This window comes from Mangifera indica, unplaced genomic scaffold (genome assembly GCF_011075055.1).
Source record: "Mangifera indica cultivar Alphonso unplaced genomic scaffold, CATAS_Mindica_2.1 Un_0025, whole genome shotgun sequence".
Lineage (NCBI taxonomy): Eukaryota > Viridiplantae > Streptophyta > Magnoliopsida > Sapindales > Anacardiaceae > Mangifera > Mangifera indica.
In genome coordinates this window covers 242,168-261,798 of record NW_025401117.1, presented here as the reverse complement: position 1 = coordinate 261,798, position 19,631 = coordinate 242,168, and positions in this window count along the sequence as shown.

Here is a 19,631-nt window from a genome sequence, read left to right as displayed (position 1 = left end):
TGACCAAGAAGCTACAAATCCAAGCAACATCATCAAAGATCTGTCGTGTGACAGATCTTAAACAATGTCGTTTGGATTTGTCACCTTTGTGGCGACGTTTTTGTTCTCAAGCTTGAAGGGAGTGTTAGCAGATAAGAGGTTGGTTAGAGAAAGAATAGGAAGGAATAAAAAAACCTTATAAGGAAAATGACACTTTTCAAATTTTAGGTGAAGAAATTTATTTGATTTTTAATTTTAAAGGAGGAAAATATGATAAATTTTTAGTTTTTTAATATTTTTAACTAAATAACTTTTTTACCCTTAATCCTAAGAGTGAATTATAATGTAAAAATAGATATTTAAATTTTTCAAAGTCAATAGATGAAAGTTTATTATTTCACTAAACCTCGGATAGAAAATAATTCTTTGGCCTTTAAATGACAAATTTATCTTTACTGGTGTAATGAAAAAATACTTTTATTAATTAATTTAACTAAAAGTATTAATTTAAGCGGTTTAGTTTTGTGATTGAATATATAGATTATTTATTTATCCTTAATAATTTAATGAAGAAATTATCTTTTATATTTAAATTAAAATTAAAACAATATAATTTTTATTGAATTTGTATTATGGATTAATTACTCGCATCCTTAGTTCGTGTAACAATTAAATTATACTGCTAAAAGAAGATATATAATTCTGCCAAAAATTTTTGTAATTTACCTAACAAAACAATGAAAGAGAGTTGCGAGGAGGAGGCAAATTTAGTCTTCTAATGTAAAGAATTATGATGACATATGTCGCCAAACTGATGCAACTTCCTGCTGAAATTTGCATAATCAGAAAATGAATTGATACTTGGAGAACCAAATCACCTCTTTGTAGACTTGCTAGTATAGGATATAAAGAATAAAAAGTCTATTTTTAATGGGAAACACATTCATAAAATATGTTAATTCTAACACTGCTTTCAAATCATTCTTTCAATTCATTCCTTCAAGTCATTCCTCCATATTTAACGTAACCAACCAGCTTTTCGAGATGAAGAAGATAACCTGAAGGCAAAATATGGGCATCTCTTTGAAATAAAAAAGGCAGTAGCCATGGAGTGTCTAGCACACTCAGAAGATGACGATGATAACAATAACTTCATTGTCCCCCCCTTTTTTTGTTTTAAGTTTTGCTAAATAACTATTTCCCATTCAAGGGTTTGGTGAAATGACGTTGCTACCATTTTTATTTGAAAAGTTTAATTTCTCATGCTTCAACTTTGAAAAGTCTAATTTTGTACTACACATCTCTTGCATCCTCTTCTGCTAACCCTTCTTCCAAGCTCAACCATATCTCTTGCACTAAAGAATGCATCAAAGTTGGTCTTGGCTCTAGCTCCTTGGAAAATCATGTTCAATCTCCACTCTCTCAAGTTGTCATCAAATTTCAACAAAACTCTTGTCAGAATCAAATCAAACATTTCATACTTTCACATGAACTACACCATTTCATACTTTCATTAGTGGTTTTTAGTCACACAATCATCGATTGTGTGATGCTAATTGTCTTGTTGGTGTTGACTCTCATCTTGTTTTTGACGAATGCCATGAAGAATATCTAGGTGGCACTACTTATAAGGTGATGATTGTGTTGGTGTATGTTTCATTAAGGAAAGGCAAATGATTTGTTCTTGGACCAAGAAACTATTAGGTTGACGATGACTATTTCAATTGTGTCTTCTTCTTAACGTTTGTTAATTGTTCGGTGCAAAGTATCTTCTTAATGGCAATATCAATGAAAACTACATATTGGGTTTCATCTTTTTTATTATTGAAATTGATGAAACAAATTGTGTTGCAAAATTTTTACATTAATTTTTAGCAGAATAGATGAAATTGGTAAAGTTAGATTATGTCATTGTGCATATCTAGGGTTAAAATCATAATTTCACACAAGTTATTTAAGGTATGTTGATCATTTCACTTGTTTCAATTGCAAATCAAATTAAGGGTAAATTTTGTAAATATACTATTTATTAAGGGTATTTAATTAGTTTACACATTTATAAATCATAATAATAAAAATTAAAAAATAAGGGTAATATGGTAATTGAAGTCTTTATACTTGTGTTAAAGCAGATTTTCCTTTTAAAGATATTAGGTTTTAGATTAAAAAAATGTATATTATTTATATATTCAACAGATAAAATAGTGTTTTATGATCAAATCTTGGCTGGAAAAATGTTAATAACTCATAGTAAAATAGCAAGACTTATCTCATGGTTACAAGAATAACAAAAAATTGTTATCCATAAGTTCTAGATATTAAAATAAGTAATTTTAGTGAATTTTTATAATTTTATTAACTTATAAAAAATGATGTTGTTGGCCTTCATAATTTGCCTTAATAAACTCCACTCCTCATATTACACCCCAAACTTTTGTGAACTAATTTCCCACTCTAAAAATTTGAAAAGTTTAATATTTCACTCATCCATCAAAGTCAGGTATTAGTTTTAAAAGTCAAAAGGTATTTTTATCATTTTGTAAAATATATAATAGGGTTAATATCATTTACACCTAAGGTGTGTATAGTTTAAAAGCCTTTTCAAATTTTCAAACAAATTAAAAAAAACGGTTTGAAAAATTTTCAAATCAAACTAAATGATTTTAGGTTTTAAATCAAGCAAAACTAAATTGAAAAAAAATGTGATTTGGGCTACTTTGGATTACAATTTGAACCTATTAAAATCATTTACTTCTAAATATATATTATTTAATAAAATTAATTAAATTATAATTTTCTAGAACATAATATCAATATATAAAATAAATATGAAGTATATATTCAATGTATATTAAAGAAAATGATAACATATATTTGAAAAAAATAAATTGTACACCTAACTACTTATTAAAAAATTCTATCAAATATGCTTATAGATATGTATTTTAAAAAATTATAGGTTTTATATATATATATATATATATATATATATATATATATATATATATATATATATATATATATATAAGTATCCGAAAGATCAATAAAACTGATAGAATATTAAAACTTTCAAAATGAAGATCTGAGTTCAAACTTCTATTATACTTATAAAACTCTGATTTATCTAATCTCGTAGTTAGATCATAGAGTTTATCCATCCAATTAATACGGGTAGAATCTTTAGTTACAAATAAAAAGAGGCGTATATACATATAAACACACACACACGCACACATAAACACAAACACACCTTTTTAAATCTTTATATACCTTTTTTTAATCTTTTTTTTAACATATCAATCAAGCATATAAGCAATTGTGTGGATTAACACCACGTGTTTTCGTTTAAAAAAAAACCTTTAAATTGTGTAAATGTGCAAACCAATTAAAATTTAGAAATAATAAAAAATAATAATATAAACTTAATGTTTCAATGCATATATTTCGAACAAAACTCATTTCCTCTTGGTTATTTCGAAACAAAATCATGGTTTGTGAGGTAGAAAAAGAAATACAAATTTTAAATTAATTACAGACAAATTTGCCTATATTGATTGTAATTAAAATACTTGTGTTATTTTAATAATATTTATAAACGATAAAATTGTGTTTCTGAAGAAAATATTAATTAAGGTCTGCCAAGGTAAAGATGGAGGGCAACACCAGCCAATGGAGGATTCATGTTATTTTTGAAATTTCAAGTTTTTTTTTCATTTGGCTTAATATTAGGGCCATAAATTCCCTATTTTGTTTTAATATATGAAGTTGAGAAGTTACATAAACCTATATAAATCTCTATTTAAGAACAATATTATTTGTTTGCGTATAAAAGTTTTTTAAAATATTATGATGAATACAAAAATATTTTTATTTCTATTAATAAGTAGATAACTTTATAGGGGAGGGCAATAATTTATAATGCTTAATTATTAGAGTTACTAAAATTGAATCGGATCAGTTGATTCGACCAGTTCAACTATGAACCGGCTCATAGTCCGATCTAGTTTACATAAAAAATGATCGGTTTGTCTTTTGTATATGTATTTATAAAGAAAGTGTAATACATGCAAGTAAACCCTAGGATATTCATGTCTTTTCTGAAAGTTTTAATTTTGAATAAGATCAAAATTGAAGATATTATTTTTTTATTGGGCCAAAACAGAAATGGAAGTTATGTTTGAGCCTAAGGGCTAGCCCATATAAATAAACTCTAAAAGATGGATTTTAATTAGTTAAAATGCATGAGAGACTTTATTAGTTAGAAGTCCTAAGTAACCAAAGGTTAGTGGCCTATATAAGCTACTTTTTATACAAGCTTTAGGGTTCTTTGATTTGGCCACCTTAATTGAGAAAAAAGAATTAAGAGAAAAGAAAGGTAGAATTGGCACTCAAGAGAAGTAGGAAACAAAAGCCAAAGAAAAGAAGAAGAAAGAAGAAAAATGCACTGCCCAAATTTTCTGTACGTGTCTATGAGAGATTTTCATGTTCTTTCGATTTCACCATTGGTTCACCTTGAGTTTTGAACTTCTATTAAAAGACTTATTGTTCTTTATTCTGAACAGAAGATTCTGTTTTGTTTCTTCAGTAACATGGTATGGGTGTTTAAACGTGGAAGAAAAATCCAAGTAAGTAGGGTAGGCTTTTTCCCTCAGGTTATTGCATCTTTGTTGGATTTTCTTGGTTGTTTGATATAATCTCCTTGTTAGTTTGTTATCCTTGAATCTTGGATGGGTTCTTGAATGTTTTTAGACTGTTTTGATGATTTTTATGGCTGGAATCCTGAAAAGTTTCCAGGTGATGTAAAAAGGTTACATTTTTGAACCTATAATATGTTGGTGTAATATGGTTTCTTTAGATTGAGTTTGGCAAACATGAAGGCTTGTCATGAAGCATTGCAGGCTGTTATTTGTAGTTTTTGATCCAACATTTGGCCAAGAAATAGATTCTTGGAAAATCTTACATTATCTCCCCAAGCTTTGCATACAAGTGATGTAGATTAAAGCGACTGACATGGAGAAGTTGGTTAGTGCATGTCCTGAGGTCATTTTAGGAGAAATTTTCATGGTGCAACCAAGGGAAAAATTTATTATGAATACAAAGAAAGATACCCAAGGGAGAGAATAGATATGATAATTAAGAGAGAAAATCCCAGGTTATAAAATAGATTGGACTCGAGAAAAGTCCAAGAGTGTTCCGATAAGTTAGATATTAATAGAGACCAGATATCCCATTGAGATTTAAGATTATGTGATACCTATAGGACATTAAGATTGAGATTATTAGTCTGGTCTTTAGATTAAGAGATGCATCATTGTCAAGACTATGGGTTTATCGATTGGCTAGGATCTACTAAGACTTAAAAAGGTCAGTCAATTGCCATATTGTTAGTGTATTTTTTAGGAACCATTTATGTTGTCGGTTTCAGAGTGTTTTATCTTGCATATACATTTATAATAATTTATTAATAAAAGAAGTAGTTTTTTTGTTTATATGCATAAACAACTTTCTTTACTTGTATTAATTTAAAGCATGCATGTGAACTGTCTGGATGATTCACTTAATGTATAAATTGAACCATCAAATTGTTCCTTACAAACGTGATATTAGTTAGACAATAACATCATATAATAGACATACTCAATGCCTCTGTTGAATGTTATGAGATGACATTAATGCAAGTGACGATAATAGTTATATCATTAGGACATTAGAATGGATTAATAGTTAGAGAACCATTTTTCGAATGTGACTAATAATGATAAGTCGCATGGTCATTAAATTATAATGAATGACTTATTGTATGATTGTACTACTATATGAATGCGTGTGATTCATATGGTGTATAAAGAGAATATTAGAAATTACAAAAGGTCACCATTATAAAAAAATAGAATTAGTTCATTTTGAGAGAACTAATTCATTTTTATGTAAATGTCTCTCTCTCACCATTATAAAAACTTTTCTAGTATCCCAAATACCCATATGGATTACATCAACGTCCAATGCACAATCCTCATTAGTTGTGTTATCTCGATGACTAGTGTCATAAATGTATGTTGGTGTCCCAGGCGCAAAGTGAAAACATGTGACATCTCAAATTTCATTCATAAGGTGTACCTTGTACACATGTTATTCGGGCTTTGGGCTAAGGATACCATACCAAAGAGGTAATAAAACCCTAACCTCTCCTACTATTGCACATGCATCTCAAATACTAAGACACCTAGCATCGTTGAAGCATACAAGAGCATCCCAAATGTTAATGCACCCTACAATAGTGCAAATTCATCTAAAGGTATCAAGTCACATAGACTAGCTTTATTGTCTTCATGGCCACATTGCACATAACTCAATAGTTCAAATTAGTGCAACACATTGCTTTTAGGTTTTGACTTGAAACAATTATGATCAGGATGTATGTCATTGTCCGTATAGTTAGGTACACCTATAATGGTTTTCATTACTAATAGTTTTTGTTAAAGCCTTATCTTTTAGTTTCCTAATAATCCTCCCTTATAAGGGTAAAATAGTCATTTCTATATTCATATATGAATGTTAGAACATTATACCCTGTATATATGCTTTTTATGACTTCATTCCCAAGTTTCTCTAAATGTACACAGGTGTGTATCCTTTACACACAGGGGTGTGTTATTAATCCATAGGGCATGAAACCTAGACAAACAAGTGTGTATCTTTAAAGTATAACACAAGACTATATGTCACATACCATATGAGTATGTGTACGTTCCCAAATCCACAATCTTGTAGCTTCAACTTAACACGAAAAGAAATTTCACCCAAAAGTACATGAACATGTAGCACGTTTTTCCAAACTTATGTTTCCACGTAAAAACACAGCCTTTAATCACCATATCAAAATTTTGGCACCTAATCTTCCTAATTTAGGGTTTTAAGGTATCATTAACCAGTAGCACAACAAAATTAAAAATTTTAAAAATTATCAAAGATCCAAAAACCTATCCAAGATGCCTATTTTAATGTATAGATTCATGAATATGTTAAACACATATAAGGTATTTAGAAATTATATTTGTGTTGTTGACTCCTCTAAAACTTCATATAGTCATGTAAAGATCACTATCCAACCTTTTTAAGGTGGCGCCTTTGTATCCACACGGATACCAATGAAAGGTAATCTAAAAAAAAGGTTGCTAGGGCTTTTGTTGATTGGATCTTGGAAATCAGATCACAACAAAATGAGAAGAAGGCCATGACAATTGAAGCTTGTGTCAACAAGGTTTTAGGTGTGAAGATGTGTGTTATGTTGCATATGTTGGCTTGTTGTTAAAATTTTGACTTAAACTAAACACCTTTATTTATAAAGTGTGCATGAATCCTAAGTTAAGATTCTAACTATTTATGTGATAAGGTCTCCAAGAGTTCTTGTTAAATTAAGACTCTTAATTTATTAAAAGTTTTAATGCATAAGAATCTTAATGAAATTAGGATTCCAACTTAACCTAAACTTTCTATCAAACAAGGACTATAAACAATCCGTGTTTAACTAAAACACGTTACCCATGAGTTAACTTAGCTAATTGACTCGCATCCATCATTTGGCCTTGCTCTGTTGGACTCTTAAGTAGGTCTAATCAAAACCATTTAGTGCATTTGCCCTATGTCATGTAGCACTATGCAGACTAAATGATTCCAATCAAAACACATCCATACGTTTCTCTCATTACATGACCTAGGATTTTCATCAAATGATCCTTACCTCTTGGTTTGTATTAACCCCTTAATGTATATGACCCACAAGCTCTCTATTGAACTAATAATGTTTGAATTTGGTTTGAATTAAACACAGACTAAGATTGACCTTTAACAAAGTGTCATGGCCATTTGGATGATAGAGTAGACCTGGCCACGGTTCATGAACCGTCGGTTTCGGTTCGGAACCGCCGGTTCACGGTTCAAAAATATAAGGACCCTGAACCGAAACCGTAACAGGACGGTTAGTCCACGGTTCAAAATCGTCGGTTTCGGTTCATGGCCTCGGTTCGAAACCGATGGTTTCGGTTCGAAATCGACGATTTCGATTCGAAACCGATATTGAACCGTCAATTCTAATACATGATCTTGATTTAATTTTTAAATTATTAATTACAATAATTGAAATTTAAAAGAAAGGCTTGAACTTTCTTGTGAATGAAAATCATCTATAAATTGATTTTCATTCACATTTGATATATGTGAATATTAACCAAATCTCCGTGAACCGGAAGAATTTCCACTACTTGCCATTTTTTGATAATAAATAAAATTAATTATATAAATAAATTATATGATTAATTATAAAAGATAATAAAAAAATAATAAATAAAATTAATTATAGAAATAAATTCTATAATTAATTATGAATTGTATAAAAAAAATTGAAATTGAAATTAATAAAAAATTAAGAAAGAATTTAATTAAATTTAAGAAAATTTAATTGAATTGAAAGATTGAGAGAATATTAAGAGTTTAAAGAATGAGAATGAGAGTTTGAAGGATTGAGTGAGAGAGTAGAGAGATTGAGATTTGAGAGAATAAAATTTAAAGGGGTATATATAGAAAAAAAACGTTTTTGAAAAAAATTAGAAATAGGGGGGGTGAATTGAAATTCCAAAAAATTGTGCAAATTTTCCTTCAAAAGGCAACGGTTCCCTGCGCAGGGAACCGTTGCCTTTTTAAATAAAATTAAAAAAAAAATCAAAAAATTTTTAAATTTTTTTCGGTTCATCACAGTAAACTGCGGGTTCATAAACCGGTGTGAATCGGCGGTTCCACGATTTCAATTTATGTGAACCGGAACCGAACCATAGAGCCACAGTTTCAGTTTCGGTTCAGTCCGGTTCCGGGTCTGCCGGTTCTGGTTCCGGGTTTAGCCGGGCCGGTTTCGGTCCGGTTCACGGGCCAAACCGGCCCGTGGCCAGGTCTATGATAGAGTATCAGTGAACATCTCTTATAAGCTTTTATAACATCATAGTTATATGCAATTCAATCTTTTCCTCAATCAGTATCTCTCAAGGCTAAGACATAGAAGTGTGTCATCTTGGCAGTTCCTCGATATGAACTGATACATATTAATAACTTACACAAATTAAGCTACAACCTCATCCCACTATGCCCACAAAGACAATTAGTCATAAATGTCTTTTAACATTAACATATAACATATCTTCTCTTACATTCAAAAATGAAAAATCCTTTATTGATCAACTATAGACTCCATGCATCTCACGATATAGCCAGTCACTACCTTTATTATGCCTTTAATATAGCGATATGTTGGATAGTGTCAAACCATACTGATCCTTTCATAAGAAAGTATGACAATTTCAAGTCGAAGGATCACATGCACCCATTGTGTTCAGAGATTTGTTCCATAGAACTAGAATAGCCATCTATATGTATATCCTCTGGTGGGATCAATTTAATCAGCACATCTACAACGTGCAATCATGTGTTGCACCAAGCCTTTAATAAATAGCTTTGACATATAAGAATTGTCGCCACCTTTCGATGAGGTTGCTCAATACTATGATAATCTCATTACCATTTCATATGCCCTTGGTCATTGTAATGTCGGATTATGGACATTTCTAGAATGGCCATTTAATGTGTGCATAATATTCTTATGATCAGTCACCTAATCTCTTCATTACATTTCTACCATTTTAAGGGGATGTTATTTGTACAATTATATAATAGACAAATATATGATTGAATAACTATAAATCCTTTTATTAATTAATAAGATAAATTACAATTACAAATGTCAAATCAATTGGCTCTAGGGCATTTACCCTAACAATCTCTCACTTACACTATAACCAATTGGTCATGTATTTAATGCCCAATCTTGCTACATGCCTATCTTGTTGCTACTGCGATATAAACTTTGTCAATGGGTCATCCAAATTGTCATTTATATCAATCATTTCTCTTTGTATGTCACCTCATTAAATAATCTCTTAGATCAAGTGATATCGTCTAAGTACGGGTTTAGACCTTTGATGAGACCGTGACTCATTTCCTTGAGAAATCGTTTCATTATTTTAGCAATAGAGCTCAGTCAGCTCAACAATGCTTGGAATCGCTCCAAATTCTATCACAAACTTCTTCATCCATACAATCTCTTTTATCGTTTCTAAAAGGGTAATGTACTAAGACTCTATTGCACAATTTATCATTATACTTTATTTAGAGCTTTTCTAGCTTACTACACAACCATTCAAAAAAAAGACAAACCCAAATTGTGATTTAAAATCATCTCGATTAGTTTGAAAACTGGTATCACTGTAACCTCTAATAATGAGTTCAAAATCCCCTTCATAAACCAAAAATGCATCTTTACTCCTTTTTAGGTACTTTAGGATATTTTTGATAGCCATTTAGTTTCTTCTACTACAAACGCTTAAGGCGTATGAGACATCTTGTACATAACATAATGTACATTAGATCCTATAATCGAGGCATATGAAATCTTACTTGTCTTATCTTTCTCAAATTGTGAAGATGGATACATTTTTTTCAAAAAAGATATACACCATAAGACACGGGCATAAATCCTTTCTTGCATTCTTTCATACAAGATTTCTTTAACACCTTGTCTATGTATGTGTTTTGACTTAGGCCAAACAATTTATGCCCTCTATCTTGGTAAACTTTAATCTCAAGAATATAAGTTGTTTCTTCTAAGTCTTTTGTGAAGAAACACTTTCATTACTGTAGCTTCTAATAGTGAGTTCAAAATCCTTTTATAAACCAAGAACGCATCCTTAGTCTTTCTCAAACACTTTAGGAAGTTCTTAACAACCATTTACTATCTTTTACCTAGATCAGATTGATATCTCCTACAAATGCTTATGGCGTATGAGACATCTTATATATAACATGATGTACATGATAGCTTCTATAACCGAGGCATATGAAATCTTACTTATCCTATCTCTCTCAGATTATGAAGATAGACACATCTTTTTCAAAAGATATACACCATGAGACATAGGCATAAATCCTTTCTTGGATTATTCTATACAAAATCTTTTCAACACCTTGTATATGTATGGGCTTTGACTTAAGGCAAACAATCTATGCCCTCTATCTTGGTAAACTTTAATCTTAAGAATATAGGTTGTTTCTCCTAAGTCTTTCATGAAAAAACACTTGGATAACCAAGTCTTTATTGATTGCAAGTTTTGTATGTCATTTGCAATAATCAAGATGTCATTGATGTACAGTACTGGAAATGCAACTATGCTCCCATTGACCTTCTTATACATACATAACTCGTCCTTATTTTTAACAAAACCAAACTCTCATACAACATCATCAAAGTGAATGTTCCAGCTTCTAGAAGCTTATTTAAGCCCATAAATGGACTTTTACAACTTGCATACTTTATTAGCCTATCGAGCAATAATAAAACCATAGGGTTACACCATATAGACATTTTGTACAAGGTTACTATTTAGAAAGACAGTTTTGACATCCATCTAAAAGATTTGATGTCATGGTTTACAGCAATAACAAGCATAATCCTAATAGACTTAAGCATAGCGACAAGTAAAAAAGTCTTATCATAGTTAATGTCATATTTTTGTGTGGAACATTTAACAACTAGTTGTTTTTTATAAGTATGCAGTTTACCTTGTCAATTTTCTTTTTGAAAACCCATTAGCACCCTACAAGTTTTACTCCTTCAAGTACATCTATTAGAGTCTATACTTGGTTCTGATACATAGAGTCTATTTCAGATTTCATTGCATCCAACCATTTATTAGAATTTAGACACGAGATAAGATAACTGTAAGTCTTAGGTTCATTATCAGAAACGACCAATACGTCACGATGCTAAGTCATAAGAAAACCAAATCTTTCTAGGTCGCAGCATACTTGTTTAGATCTATATAACGCTTATGTATTATAAAGTTGTTCCTTTCGAGGATGAGGAACTTTCTCATGTTCAATCATCTGTGATAATATATTGTCTTCTCTAACATCTGTCGTATCTTATGGAACAAGAACTTTAACAAGTTCCACTTTTGTCCCATTTTTCCTTTTAAGAATAAATTCATTCTAAGAGAACACACCAGTACAAGTAACAAAGACTTTTTGCTTCTTCGAGTGATAGAAGCAGTATCCGTTAGGTATCCCACAAAGATACACTTTTTGGACTTAACGTCTAACTTGTTCAAAGTCAATTTCTTGACATAAGCTTCATAACCCTAAATCTTCAAGTATTATAGATTGGGCTTTTGCTTAGTCTACAACTTATATAAAGTTTTATTCATAGATTTAGACGGGACATGGTTCAATGTATATGCAACAATTTCTAAGGCATGTCCCCAAAAAGACATGGCAAGATCAATAAAAATCATAATGGATCTGATAATTTCCATCAAGGTCTTATTTCTCTATTTAGATACACTATTATGTTGTCATGTACCAAGAAGAGTGAGTTAAGAGACTATCCCATGTTCATTTCAGGTATCTATTAAGGTATTCAATAAATATGATGAAGCTGACTTCCCTATTTCTAGTATACACTATCATGGGCCTAAACACATCACTATGAATGATTCCTAACAATTTAGTCACTCTTTTAGAAGGGTGTTTTGACCATCTTATCCAATAGGCATGATTCGTATTCATTATAAGATTAGAAGTCAAATGTTTTGGTCTTATATGGCTTAGCTTGCAATGTTATAGATATATGTTATTCAATTCATTTGTTTTCAAATATTTATTATTTTGCACATTGAGAATTTCATTATCCAGTTTTAGAATATACAAACCATTATGCAAATTAGTCATTCCATAAAAAATATTATTAAAGCTAATGGTTATAATACCACCAGCAATCGAAAATGAATATCCTTGCTTATCTAAAATAAACATAAAATTAAATTTTTAGAAACAAACTGAACATAATAGCAATTATTTAATTCTAAAACAAGCCTAGTGGGCAACTTAAGATAATAAATTCCTATGCTTAATACAGCAATACGTGTTTTATTTCTAACTTGTAGGTCAACCTCTCTTTTAGCAAGCAATCCACTGTGCCATAATTCTTACATATCACAACAAATATGAGAACCATATTTATGTCTACAATCTAGGATGAATAAAGAGAATGTTTATCTTAATGACAAACATAACTAAAATAGAAGGTCTAGCTGGTTTCTTCTTCTTGTTATCTAGAAAGACCTTGTAATGTCTTCTCCAATGACCAATTTTGTCATAATACAAGTAGACAACCTTTCTTTTCCCCACACCCCTTATTAGTCGAGTAACAGTATCAGGTAGCTTCTTTGCCCTGGGTTTAGCTTTGGCCTTAGTCTTGCTTTTGCCTTTACTTTGGTTTTAAGTACTTAGGCTTTAACCATATGCATGCTATTCAAAGTTACCATCCATACTTTTTGTTTAGCCTACCTAAGCATATACAACAAACTCCTTTAAGGATTTTTCCTTCTTGTGTAAGTCAAAATTCATAATAAAATTAACCCATGATTTAAAGAGGGATTTTAACATCAGGTCAATAGTAAGCTCATTGTCCATGATGATACTTAAGCTCGCTAACCTTTCAATATAGCCAATCATCTTAACCATATGATGGCCAACTTGTCCTCCTTTGAAGAGTTTACAATTAAACAAAGCACTTGTCACCTTATATTGTTCAACCCTTGCATAAGTGCTATATAGCTCTCAAAGGTGACCAAGTATGGATGAAACATCAATTTCCTTATATTGTTTTTAAAGTTCAAGTGTTCATGAAAGTCAACATGAGGCACTGAACTTCCACAGAGTTATCAAGACATTTGTTAAAAATATCTTTCTTTACCTAGGTGGCATCAGAAGTAGGTTTTTTGGACAATGACCTTTTAAGGATATACAACTTCTTTTCTTAATGCAAAATGATCACAAAACTCTTGTACTAATAAGTGAAATTGTTTCCATTGAGCCTACAATTTATAGATAAAGATAATTAGTAATTTTATTCATAAATAATATTCATTTTAATTATAGATTTAATTAATTAAAATACTTATACTATTTTTCTCAAACTGATAGTCTTCACTATTATACTTGGAAAGTTCCGATGACCTTCTAGTAGATTGAGACCTCATTGCATTAATTCTCTCTTTTGCTTTGGCAAACAAGTTCGAATAATTGAATAAGCAAATTTCAAATTATTCACTAAAAGCTCATAATCTTAAGTTAGGTTTTGGCCCAACAAATCATGCAGCCTTAAATGTGACTCTTATATCATTATAGTAGATACTACATATCACATTGTATCGATAAATGTATTCTCTACTCATGCCTCTAATATACTTAACCTTTGCTTTGATGAACAAACAAAGTAAACTAGCTAAGTTGGACCTAATATGAACATCTTCTAATTTTCCACCTGGTAGAGGTGTACCATTTGCTTTGGCAAACAAGGTTCCAACAAACAAGGGGCTTAATTAGGGTATTATATTCACCATTTTAATCTTAGACTTAATATATAAATTGATGGTTTTTAATTAATTAGTTTCATCAGATTTTATATCACATGTTAGGTGATATATGGAAAAATATAACCATTCATATCCATCCAACAACGTAAAATTAAAATGTGTCAGTACACGATTATAACTAATGTCAAACCTCTCAAGCCAAGAGAAATCTAGTTGGTAAACCTAGGTGAATATTTTATCTTTGGTTTTCGTCTTCGTGCTTGCTTTTTCACCTCAAGTCTTCAATAATTACACAATTCTAGGAAAATCAAATAACAACCTAGTCTAAAAGAAGAAAAGAATAAAGTAGAGCACACAAACCCTATTTAAGAATTACAATCCAAATAAAATAAAATAATCTTTTACATCGGTTCGTTGGCTATGTACTTGTCACCATGCATACATACATCTATACATAAATGTCCAATTAAAATTAAATTTTAATTATTAATCAACCAAGTGTTAAATTACATTTTTATCCTAAAAAAATTGCAAAAATAATTATTGAATCCCAAGACTTAAAGAAATTTTAGTTTTGGTCCCAATTTAATGAAACTATAACCAAAAGCTAATTCTCAATCTCAAAGGGCATGTAGGCATCTCAAGAGGCATGTTAAGGGCATGATGGAAGACCACTGTACACAATTTGTACCAAAAACAATCACAGCTTAGATAGAAAAATTGCCTAGCCACGCGCAAGTTCAAGGTTTAGTAAGTGTATTAACGACAATGTGAAGCCTGGACAAGACTGCCTAAGTAAGTGTCATTCGACGTTGTTAACCAAGAAAGAGACAAGACAATGCCTACCTTACCATTTCGTAGTGGCTGAAGCTCAAGCTGCTTTATTATGGCATTGACTCTAGGACAATTTTTGTATAGGCATACGTTATGGCATGAAGCAGCTTTATTATGCATGACACTACCCTATTTGGTTTTCCTTCTAACCATGCAAGGTGGTGTTTCTAGCCTTAGTGTCTGGACTTTCTAGTGATGAGAAATCCAAGAGCTATCATGTAAAGGTAAGTCAATCATCATGTGAGCAACAGTGGCAAGTAAACCATGCTCATGTGACAGACCGTCTATTAATCTTATATTCAATCTTGCATCCACAATAAAACTCAAGAAAATTTTAGGAATAATCACTCAATAAATTTAACATATCTTTATGTTGTTCTTGAACTAAACAAATCGTGCAGCAACACAATTACAAATCAACTTTACCAATTTTAGGGTTTTGATTATTTATCAATTATATGCAATGACATATAAATATATTAAAAACTTACAAGTGTATTATCATGAAAATATGCCTAAATGGTGGCTATGATACCATTGTAGGGTTTTAAGGTGTTATTAACCAGCAGTGTAGCAGAATTAAAATTTTAAAAATTATCAAAGATCCTAAAACCTATTTAGGATGCACGTTTTAATGCATAGATTCATATACAAGTTAAACACAAATAACATGTTTAGAAATTATACCTATGTTGTTGGCTCCTCCAAGATTTCACGTGACTATGTAATGATTATTATCCAACCTTCTTGAGGTGATGCATTGGTATCCACACGAAACATGAATGAGAGATGATCTAGAAAGAAGACTTTTAAAGGTTTTATCGATTGGATCTTAGAAATCGGATCATGACACAGTGAGAAAAAAGCCATGATAATAGAAGTTTACATCAACGAGGTTCACAACAAAGTGAGAAAAAGGTCATAACAATGAAAACTTACATCAACAAGGTTCTAGGTATGAAGACATGTGTTAAAGATGTATGTGTTTGCCTATTGTCAAAATTTTGACTCAAGCTAAACAACTTTATTTATAAGGTGTGCAAAAATCCGAAGTTAGTTAAAATTCTAACAACTTAGGTGATAAGGTGTCCAAAAGTTCCTATTAAATTAAAACTCTGAATTTATTGAAAGTTTTGATGTATAGGAATCTTAATGAAATTAGGATTCCAACTCAACTAAACTTTCTATCAAATAAGGATTCTGAAGAATCCTTGTTTAACTAAAACACATTACCTATATGTTAACTCAACCAGTTGACTTGCATCCATCATTTGGCCTTGCTTAGTTAGACTCGTATATGGGTCCAATCAAAACCATGTAATGTATTTGCACGATGTCACGTAGCACCATGCATACAAAATGATTATAGTCAAAACACATCCATATGTTTCACTCTTTCCATGATCCTAAGATTGTCGTCAAATGATCTTTGCCTATTGGTTCGTATCAACCCTTTAATGCATGTGACCCTTAACTCTATCAAACTAATAGTGTCTAAATTCGGGTTGAATTCAAGCACAGACCAAGATTGGGCTTTAGCAAAGCGTCATAGCCACCTGAACGATAGAATGTCAATGAACATCTCTATAAGCTTTTACAATATCACAGTTACGTGTAATTCAATCTTTTACTTAGCTTATATCTCTCAAGGCTGAGACATAGAAGTGTGTCGTCTCAATAATTCCTCAATATGAGCTAATACATGTTAATGACTTATATAGTTTAGGTTATAACCTCATATAACTATAGCCTTAGATTCAAGTAATCATGAATGTCTTTTAGCATTCACATATGATATAATTTCTCCTATGCTCAAGAGTAGCAAATCCTTTATTGATCAACTATAGCCTTCATGCATCTCACGATATGGTCAATCACTACCTTTATCAAACCCTTATTATGACGATATGTTGGATAGTGTTAAACCATATTGATCCTAACATGAGGCAATCTAACAACCTTAAGTCAAACAATCACATGCACCCATAGTGTTTATAGGATTTGTTTCATAGACACTAGAGTAACCATCCATATCGATATCCTCTAGTGAGATTAGTCTAATGAACACATCTACACCATACACTCAGATGTTACACCAAGCTATCAACAAATATCTTTAACATATGAGAACAGTCACTATCTTTTAGTAGGGTTGCTCAACACCATTACATGTAGTCTTTGGTCATTATAATGTCGGCATTATGAACATTTCTAGAATGACCACTTAATAATGCATAAGATTCTCACATAGTTCTACCATTCTAAGGGCATGTTATTCACACAATCATATAATAAACAAGCATATGAACTGAATAACTATAAATCTTTTTATTAATTAACGAGATAAGTTATAATTACAAATGTCAAATCAAATACCTCTAGAGTATCTACCCTAACACCTAAGTTACCAAAAGACTATTCTAATACATATCTAATTTGTAACACTCTGTTTCATGTATATACCTTTACCTAGAATAGGTATCCAAAGAAGTATGCTACTTGAGACTTTCTCACTTAGACTTACAATATAGATAATAAACTTGCGTGATAAATTAATTCTCTTCTAGTAGCCCAAAAATGTAATAAATAATATTAAACATAATACCAATCCTAGAGTCTGAAATCTAAAGTCATAAACCAAAGTGTATAAATTACAAAGATAAACTCAAATACATAATTATAACACAGTATGCAAAAATGGTGAAAACACCGCTACTTTATATGCTACCCCAAGTTGGCCCACTGATTTCGTATCGTTGCCTCACTTTTCCCTAAGTCTACTTACAAAATAGCAAAGAAAAATGCTAAGTGAAATAGATTCAGTAAATAGGTAAGCACGCAACACTAATCATCAATATTCTCCCAAGTATCCCTCGATCAATCTCTTTATGGTGTTCAAATGTTTTTGCAACATCTTAGATTCCCATCCAAATCATCTTGGTGCCCAACACCTAACCTTTAATGGTGGTGTCATCCCAAATGACTAATGTCAAATTATGCACATCGGTGTCCTTGATGTCTGGTAAAAGTATGAGACATTCCAAATGTCAATCATAAAGTTTACCTAATGTATATACTGATCTAGCTTTGGGTTTGGGCTATGGATACCATATCATAAGAGTAGTGAGTCCCCAGATCTTTCTCACTATCGCACATGCATCCTAGATGCTATGACGCCCATCATTAGTACTTGCACAAGCATCCTAGATGCTAAAGTGTCTTATACCAATGTATAATCATCCAAAGGTATCATGGTCACATAGACTAGCCCTGATGCTTTCATAACCACATTGTACACAACTTGGTGACAAGTCACAATATCATAGTACATTATGTCCCATATCACACGAGCATGTGCCCATTCCTAATTATGCACTCTTGTGGCTTCAATTTATATAGGTAGAATTCCTCCAAGAACGCACAAGCATGTCTTGTTAAGTTTCCATAATTTGACAAAACAACCCCCCTACATTTCTTGTCTAATACACAACATAACAAGCACCAAAATGCATACACTAGTATTCTTGCCTACCAAATACATATACCTTATAATACCAAAAATCCAAACTCAAATTTCACGTCATCAAACTTATAACTCAAACACACAAAAAGATCCACATTCTATATTCCAACATACAACCATTCAATCTGAATTGATTCGATTCTCAAACCATATTCAACTTACTTTAATCACTTACATCATATTAACATGTACCGATTCATATATATATATATATATATATATATATATATATATATAGATAAGGCCTTATCAATAAGGCATAAGTCTTCTATGAAATTTGGTCCACCATTAACCATTCATGAAGATTGAACAACATTTAGAGTCTATTATTCATATTGATGATTTATCAAATATACCCAAATAATCCATAAGTTACATTACTTTATTCATTTCGTATAAATATAAACAAGTATATAAAATTCATGGCTAACATAAATAATAAGGCATATAATTCACCAAATCATATTCAATATTCACACAAAACAACCATAGAATTTACTCTATTAAAAGAAGGGAAGTTTACCTATTTTCCTCATTTCTAACGATAATCAAGTCTTCACAAGGCAAGATGGCTCTAATCAATAATCCTTCGTGTTCCCAAGCCTCAAAACTCATAAAACCTTACTTTTTGATATGTTTTCTAAGAAGATGGAAAAGGATTCCCAACTAAACGGGTTTGAAACCTTTTATTTTTTAATTGAAACGCATGATTCATAGACATGAACTATTCATATATTAGCGTGTATGTTGTTACCCATTAATGGCACTGTCTAAAATCCCTACAAACGCATCCTTATTCAAATATTCAAACTTACTTA